Genomic DNA, 6140 nt, shown 5'->3' on the forward strand with positions numbered 1-6140 from the left:
CTTTAGAAAAGGCTAAGACTGAAAGTAAAAAAATTTTCGCGGCTTCACAGTCGTGGCCGTTACCCACGGCCCCTCCGCTTTTAACGGAGGACCCCGCCGAAGATGAGATCAACCTCCCTCCACAGTAGATTTATTCCCTCTCAAACGATCCTCCCTAGTTCTCTCACCTCTCGAAAAGGAACTCGGATGGCAAGGGGCTAATGATCTATTTATGGCTTTCCCCGTAGACGAACACAAGCTACTGGTCCCGTCTATGAGGGATTAGATTTAAATGCTTTAAGGGAACTAAAGAAGGCTCGCCACTTGTATGGACCCACAGCCCCTTATACTATAGAGATTTTGAAAACTTGGGCAAATTCTGGGGAGTGTATCCCTCGTGATTGGCATATGGTTGCACGGGCTTGCCTTAAGCCACAGGATTTATTGCAATGGAAAATGTGGCTATGGGATGGTGCTTATATGAAACCCCGGGCGAATCGGGCTAACCCAGCCATGCATCATATTTCTTTTGAAATGCTCACTGGCTCTGGCCCCTTTTCAGATGTTCGAGAGCAGTTGGTCAACACTCCACCTGCAGCCACAGCGCAGGTCTCTGAAATCGCCCTCGCAGCTTGGGGAAAGCTAACCCCTTCAGGGGAAGTGGGGCAAAGTTATATAAAAATTGTGCAAGGCCCTACAGAAGCATATACTGATTTTATTTCTCAGCTTGAAATGGCTATTGACCGCCAAGTCAATAATAAACCTGCTAAAGAGCACTTGCTAAGACAGCTTGCTCTTGAAAATGCTAATGAGGACTGCCAAGCAGCCATCCGGCCCCATAGACAAACAGGAGGTATTCTCGATTATCTTCGTCTATGTAGAAATACTGGCATTCTTACACATCAAGCTCGGATAGCCTCCCTTCAGCTCATGGCCCTACAAAAACAACAGGATATGAAATGGTATAATTGTGGGAAAGTAGGACCTGACAAGAGGGAATGCCGTAAAGGCCCCCAACCTAGAGCCAATTCCCTTTCTAATACCACCCCTAGCCCCTGCCCTCACTGTGGCAAAGGCAAACATTGGGCCAAGGGATGCAGATCCAAATTTGACAGGCAAGGTAGCCCACTCCCATTAAGGTCGGGGAAACGGGATGCGGGGCCACCCCCGGGTCCTGAACAACAACGGGGGATTCAATATGTCGCCTCTCCAGCAGCAACTTCCTGCTGTGCACATAAACCCTCCCTGTTATCATTCAGTCCCGCCACCCAGGGAAGTGCGGCAGTAGATTTAACCACTCCTTTTACAGTAAGTCTTCACCCTGGTCTCAGGCCTCAAAAAATACCCACGGGTTATTATGGACCTTTACCAAGAGGAACCGTGGGTCTTGTGCTAGGAAGATCTAGCCTAAATCTTTTTTTTTAAATTTTTTATTGTTATGTTAATCACCATATATTACATCATTAGTTCTTGATGTAGTGTTCCATGATTCATTGTTTGTGCATAACACCCAGTGCTCCATGCAGAATGTGCCCTCTTTAATACCCATCACCAGGCTAACCCATCCCCCCACCCCCTCCCCTCTAGAACCCTCAGTTTGTTTTTCAGAGTCCATCATCTCTCATGGTTCGTCTCCCCCTCTGACTTACTCCCCTTCATTCTTCCCCTCCTGCTATCTTCTTCTTTTTCTTTTTTCTTAAAATATGTTGCGTTATTTGTTTCAGAGGTACAGATCTGTGGTTCAACAGTCTTGCACAATTCACAGCGCTCACCGTAGCACATACCCTCCCCAATGTCTATCACCCAGCCACCCCATCCCTCCCACCCCCCACCACTCCAGCAACCCTCAGTTTGTTCCTGAGATTAAGAATTCCTCATATCAGTGAGGTCATATGATACATGTCTTTCTCTGATTGACTTATTTCACTCAGCATAACACCCTCCAGTTCCATCCACGTCGTTGCAAATGGCAAGATCTCATTCGTTTTGATGGCTGCATAATATTCCATTGTGTATATATACCACCTCTTCTTTATCCATTCATCTGTCGATGGACATCTTGGCTCTTTCCACAGTTTGGCTATTGTGGACATTGCTGCTATAAACATTGGGGTGCACGTACCCCTTCGGGTCCCTACATTTGTATCTTTGGGGTAAATACCCAGTAGTGCAATTGCTGGATCGAATGGTAGCTCTAATTTCAACTGTTTGAGGAACCTCCATACTGTTTTCCAGAGTGGCTGCACCAGCTTGCATTCCCACCAACAGTGTAGGAGGGTTCCCCTTTCTCCACATCCCCGCCAACATCTGTCGTTCCCTGACTTGTTAATTTTAGCCATTCTGACTGGTGTGAGGTGGTATCTCATTGAGGTTTTGATTTGGATTTCCCTGAGGCCGAGCGATGTGGAGCACGTTGTCATGTGCCTGTTGGCCATTTGGATGTCTTCTTTGGGAAAATGTCTGTTCATGTCTTCTGCCCATTTCTTGATTGGATTATTTGTTCTTTGGGTGTTGAGTTTGATAAGTTCTTTATAGATTTTGGATACTAGCCCTTTATCTGATATGTCATTTGCAAATATTTTCTCCCATTCTGTCGGTTGTCTTTTGGTTTTGTGGACTGTTTCTTTTGCTGTGCAAAAGCTTTTTATCTTGATGAAATCCCAATAGTTCATTTTTGCCCTGGCTTCCCGTGCCTTTGGCGACGTTTCTAGGAAGAAGTTGCTGCGGCTGAGGTCGAAGAGGTTGCTACCTGTGTTCTCCTTTAGGATTTTGATGGACTCCTGTCTCACGTTTAGGTCTTTCAACCATTTGGAGCCTATTTTTGTGTGTGGTGTAAGGAAATGGTCCAGTTTCATTCTTCTGCATGTGGCTGTCCAATTTTCCCAACACCATTTGTTGAAGAGACTGTCTTTTTGCCATTGGACATTCTTTCCTGCTTTGTCAAAGATGAGTTGACCATAGAGTTGAGGGTCCATTTCTGGGCTCTCGATTCTGTTCCATTGATCTATGTGTCTGTTTTTGTGCCAGTACCATACTGTCTCGATGATGACAGCTTTGTAATAGAGCTGGAAGTCCGGAATTGTGATGCCGCCAGCTTCGCTTTTCTTTTTCAAGATTCCTCTGGCTATTCGGGGTCTCTTCTGGTTCCATACAAATTTTAGGATTATTTGTTCCATTTCTTTGAAAAAAGTGGGTGGTATTTTGATGGGGATTGCACTGAATGTGTAGATTGCTCTAGGTAGCATTGACATCTTCACAATGTTGGTTCTCCCAATCCATGAGCATGGAACGTTTTTCCATTTCTTTGTGTCTTCTTCAATTTCTTTCCTGAGTATTTTATAGTTTTCTGAGTACAGATCCTTCGCCTCTTTGGTTAAATTTATTCCTAGGTATCTTACGGTTTGGGGTGCAATTGTGAATGGGATCGACTCCTTGATTTGTCTCTCTTCTGTCTTGTTGTTGGTGTATAGGAATGCCACTGATTTCTGTGCATTGATTTTATAGCCTGCTACTTGACTGAATTCCTGCATGAGTTCTAGCAGTTTTGGGGTGGAGTCTTTTGGGTTTTCCACATACAGTATCATATCATCTGCAAAGAGTGAGAGTTTGACTTCCTCTTTGCCGATTTGGATGCCTTTGATTTCTTTTTGTTGTCTGATTGCTGTGATCTAGCCTAAATCTTAAAGGAATCCAGGTGATGACTGGAGTAATAGATTCTGACTATGAGGGAGAAATAATGGTGGTCGCACAGACTCGGGTTCCTTGGACCTTTAAGGGAGGAGATAGAATTCAGTTATTATTATTACCCTATGTACAAATTGGTCAGTCCCAACAGATCAGACGGGGAGGATTCGGTAGTACTGATCCTCTCATGGTTAAATGGGCTTCATTACTGACTCAGACTGATCATCCTTCTACGACTCTTAAAATTAAAGGAAGGACTAGAGGAAGGTCTAGTAGACTCTGGAGCCAACATTTCAGTAATAGCCTCCCAGCATTGGCCTAATACCCGGTCCACGCAAGCAACTTCTAGTTCGGTAGAAGGAATGGGTTTTGTGACGGCAGAAGAAATTCGACAAAGTAGTGTGCCACTTAAATGTGAGGGACCAGACGGATTAGAAGGAGTTATCCAGCCTTTCATCTTAAATACCCCCATTAATCTTTGGGGAAGAGACCTCTTGCAACAGTGGGAAGCCGAGCTAGTCATCCCCCCTAAATCGACCAATTAATCAAATCAGGACAAAGATGGGCTATAAACCAGGACAGGGCTTAGGCAGACAACGTGAAGGAATAAAGGAGCCTATCATTGCCCAAGGACAAACTCATAGGGCTGGACTGGGTTACCCTTTTTCCTAGGGGCCATTGAGGAGAAGAGCCCTGTCCCCATTAAAATAACATGGAAAACTTCTTCCCCGGTTTGGACTCCTCAATGGCCCCTTCCGATAGAAAAATTGCAGGCCTTAGAACAAATTATTCAAGAACAATTGCAGGCAGGACATATAGAGCCTTCGCAATCTCCTTGGAACGCTCCTGTTTTTGTTATCAGAAAGAAATCAGCCAGTCACCCGCCACTGCACCCGATCAGTTTCTGTTGGCTGGTGCAATCCAGTGGTGAGCTGATAGTAAACCCCAGTTTAGGAAACAGCATTGTTCTTCATGTGGATGACTCTGTGCCGAAAGCATGGGAACAGCCCGGAAGCACCAGCCCCACAAAGTGACACAGTACAAGAAGGGCAAAGATTCTCTTTATGCCCAGGGAAAGCGGCGTTACGACAGGAAGCACAGTGGCTCTGGTCGGCAGACTAAGCCGATTTTCCGGAAAAAGGCTAAAACTACCAAGAAGATTGGGCTGAGGCTTGAGTGTGTTGAGCCCAATTGCAGATCTAAGAGAATGCTGGCTATTAAGAGATGCAAGCATTTTGAAGTGGGAGGAGATAAGGAGAAAGGGCCAAGTGATCCAGTTCTAAGCTTCATATTTTGTTAATGTTATGAAGACAATAAAATCTTGAGGTTATGTTCACTTCAAAAAAAGAAAGAAAGAAAGAAAGAAATCAGGTAAGTGGAGGCTCTTAATAGACCTTCAGATTGTTAATCCACCATCATGGAGCCTCTGAGCGCCTTGCAGCCTGGGTTACCTACTCCTACAGCCATTCCCAAACAATGGCCATTGATAATAATAGATCTAAGGAGAAATTTGCCTTTTCTCTTCCCAGCACTAACAATAAGGAACCAATGAGACGATACCAATGGACAGTTTTGCCACAAGGCATGACTAATTCTCCTACCATGTGTCAGTATTATGTTGGCCAGGTCCTCAGACCTGTAAGAGATCATTATCCTCGATCCTATATCATTCATTATATGAATGATATTTTGCTGGTGTCACAAACTGAAACCGAATTACAAGATGTGTATCAGGCCGCTTCCCAACATTTGACTTCTGCTGGTCTTATAATAGCCCCGGAGAAAATCCAAACAACTACTCCGGCTTCTTATAAAAACAACTCCGTAAAACTATTTCAAAAAAGAAAGGGGGAACCCTCCCCCAAGACATCATGGCACAAACCTTATTTATTTTAAATTTTCTAAATTTACCCCAAGGAGAACCATATACCAGAGCTGACAAACATTTCTCGCCAGCCTCAGTCTCAACTCAGGATGCACCGTGTGGATAAAAACTGAGGAAAATAATTGGTTGCCCGGGAAACTAATTACCCAAGGCCCCAGTTAATGCTTGTGTCATTCCAGATCGAGCAATTTGGGTACCTCTTCGGAAAGTCCGGCCCAGGACTGGCGATGAAGACAACATAAGAGGTCTCTCAGCCGCTGCAGGGATTGACTACCCAGCCCCCTGTCCGAGAGATGGCAACACTTTCCTTGAAGAGACCTCGAAAACGAAAATTGCCTCCGACAACACCTCCAACCTGGGGGCAACTGAAGACCCTCACTCAGAGGGCGGAGCGAGTCCTGGAGACGACCAGATCTACCAAAAGCCCTGAACATTTGTTCCTGGCTATGTTAGCGGTGGGGACATGCGCCTCAGCGCAGTATGGATTCCATCCATCTCCAGGCCTGTATGGGGGTCTGGATCCTGGATACTGTATCCTCAAAAAACAAATGAGTGCCCCAAATCTCCATCACAGAGTGCTTACGACAGCGGC

The 6140-nt window shown here is 45.2% G+C and overlaps 1 non-coding gene across 1 annotated transcript; it reads left to right on the forward strand.

The window, feature by feature from the left end:
• Positions 1–4543: 4543 nt before the first annotated feature.
• LOC148163338 (small nucleolar RNA SNORA65) lies at positions 4544–4672 on the forward strand. Its single transcript, XR_015769402.1, has one exon. It is a non-coding gene; the product is annotated as a small nucleolar RNA SNORA65 (small nucleolar RNA).
• Positions 4673–6140: the final 1468 nt, after the last annotated feature.

This window comes from Eumetopias jubatus, unplaced genomic scaffold (genome assembly GCF_037043125.1).
Source record: "Eumetopias jubatus isolate StellerSeaLion01/CBP00866 unplaced genomic scaffold, mEumJub1_p1.0 scaffold_10, whole genome shotgun sequence".
NCBI lineage: Eukaryota > Metazoa > Chordata > Mammalia > Carnivora > Otariidae > Eumetopias > Eumetopias jubatus.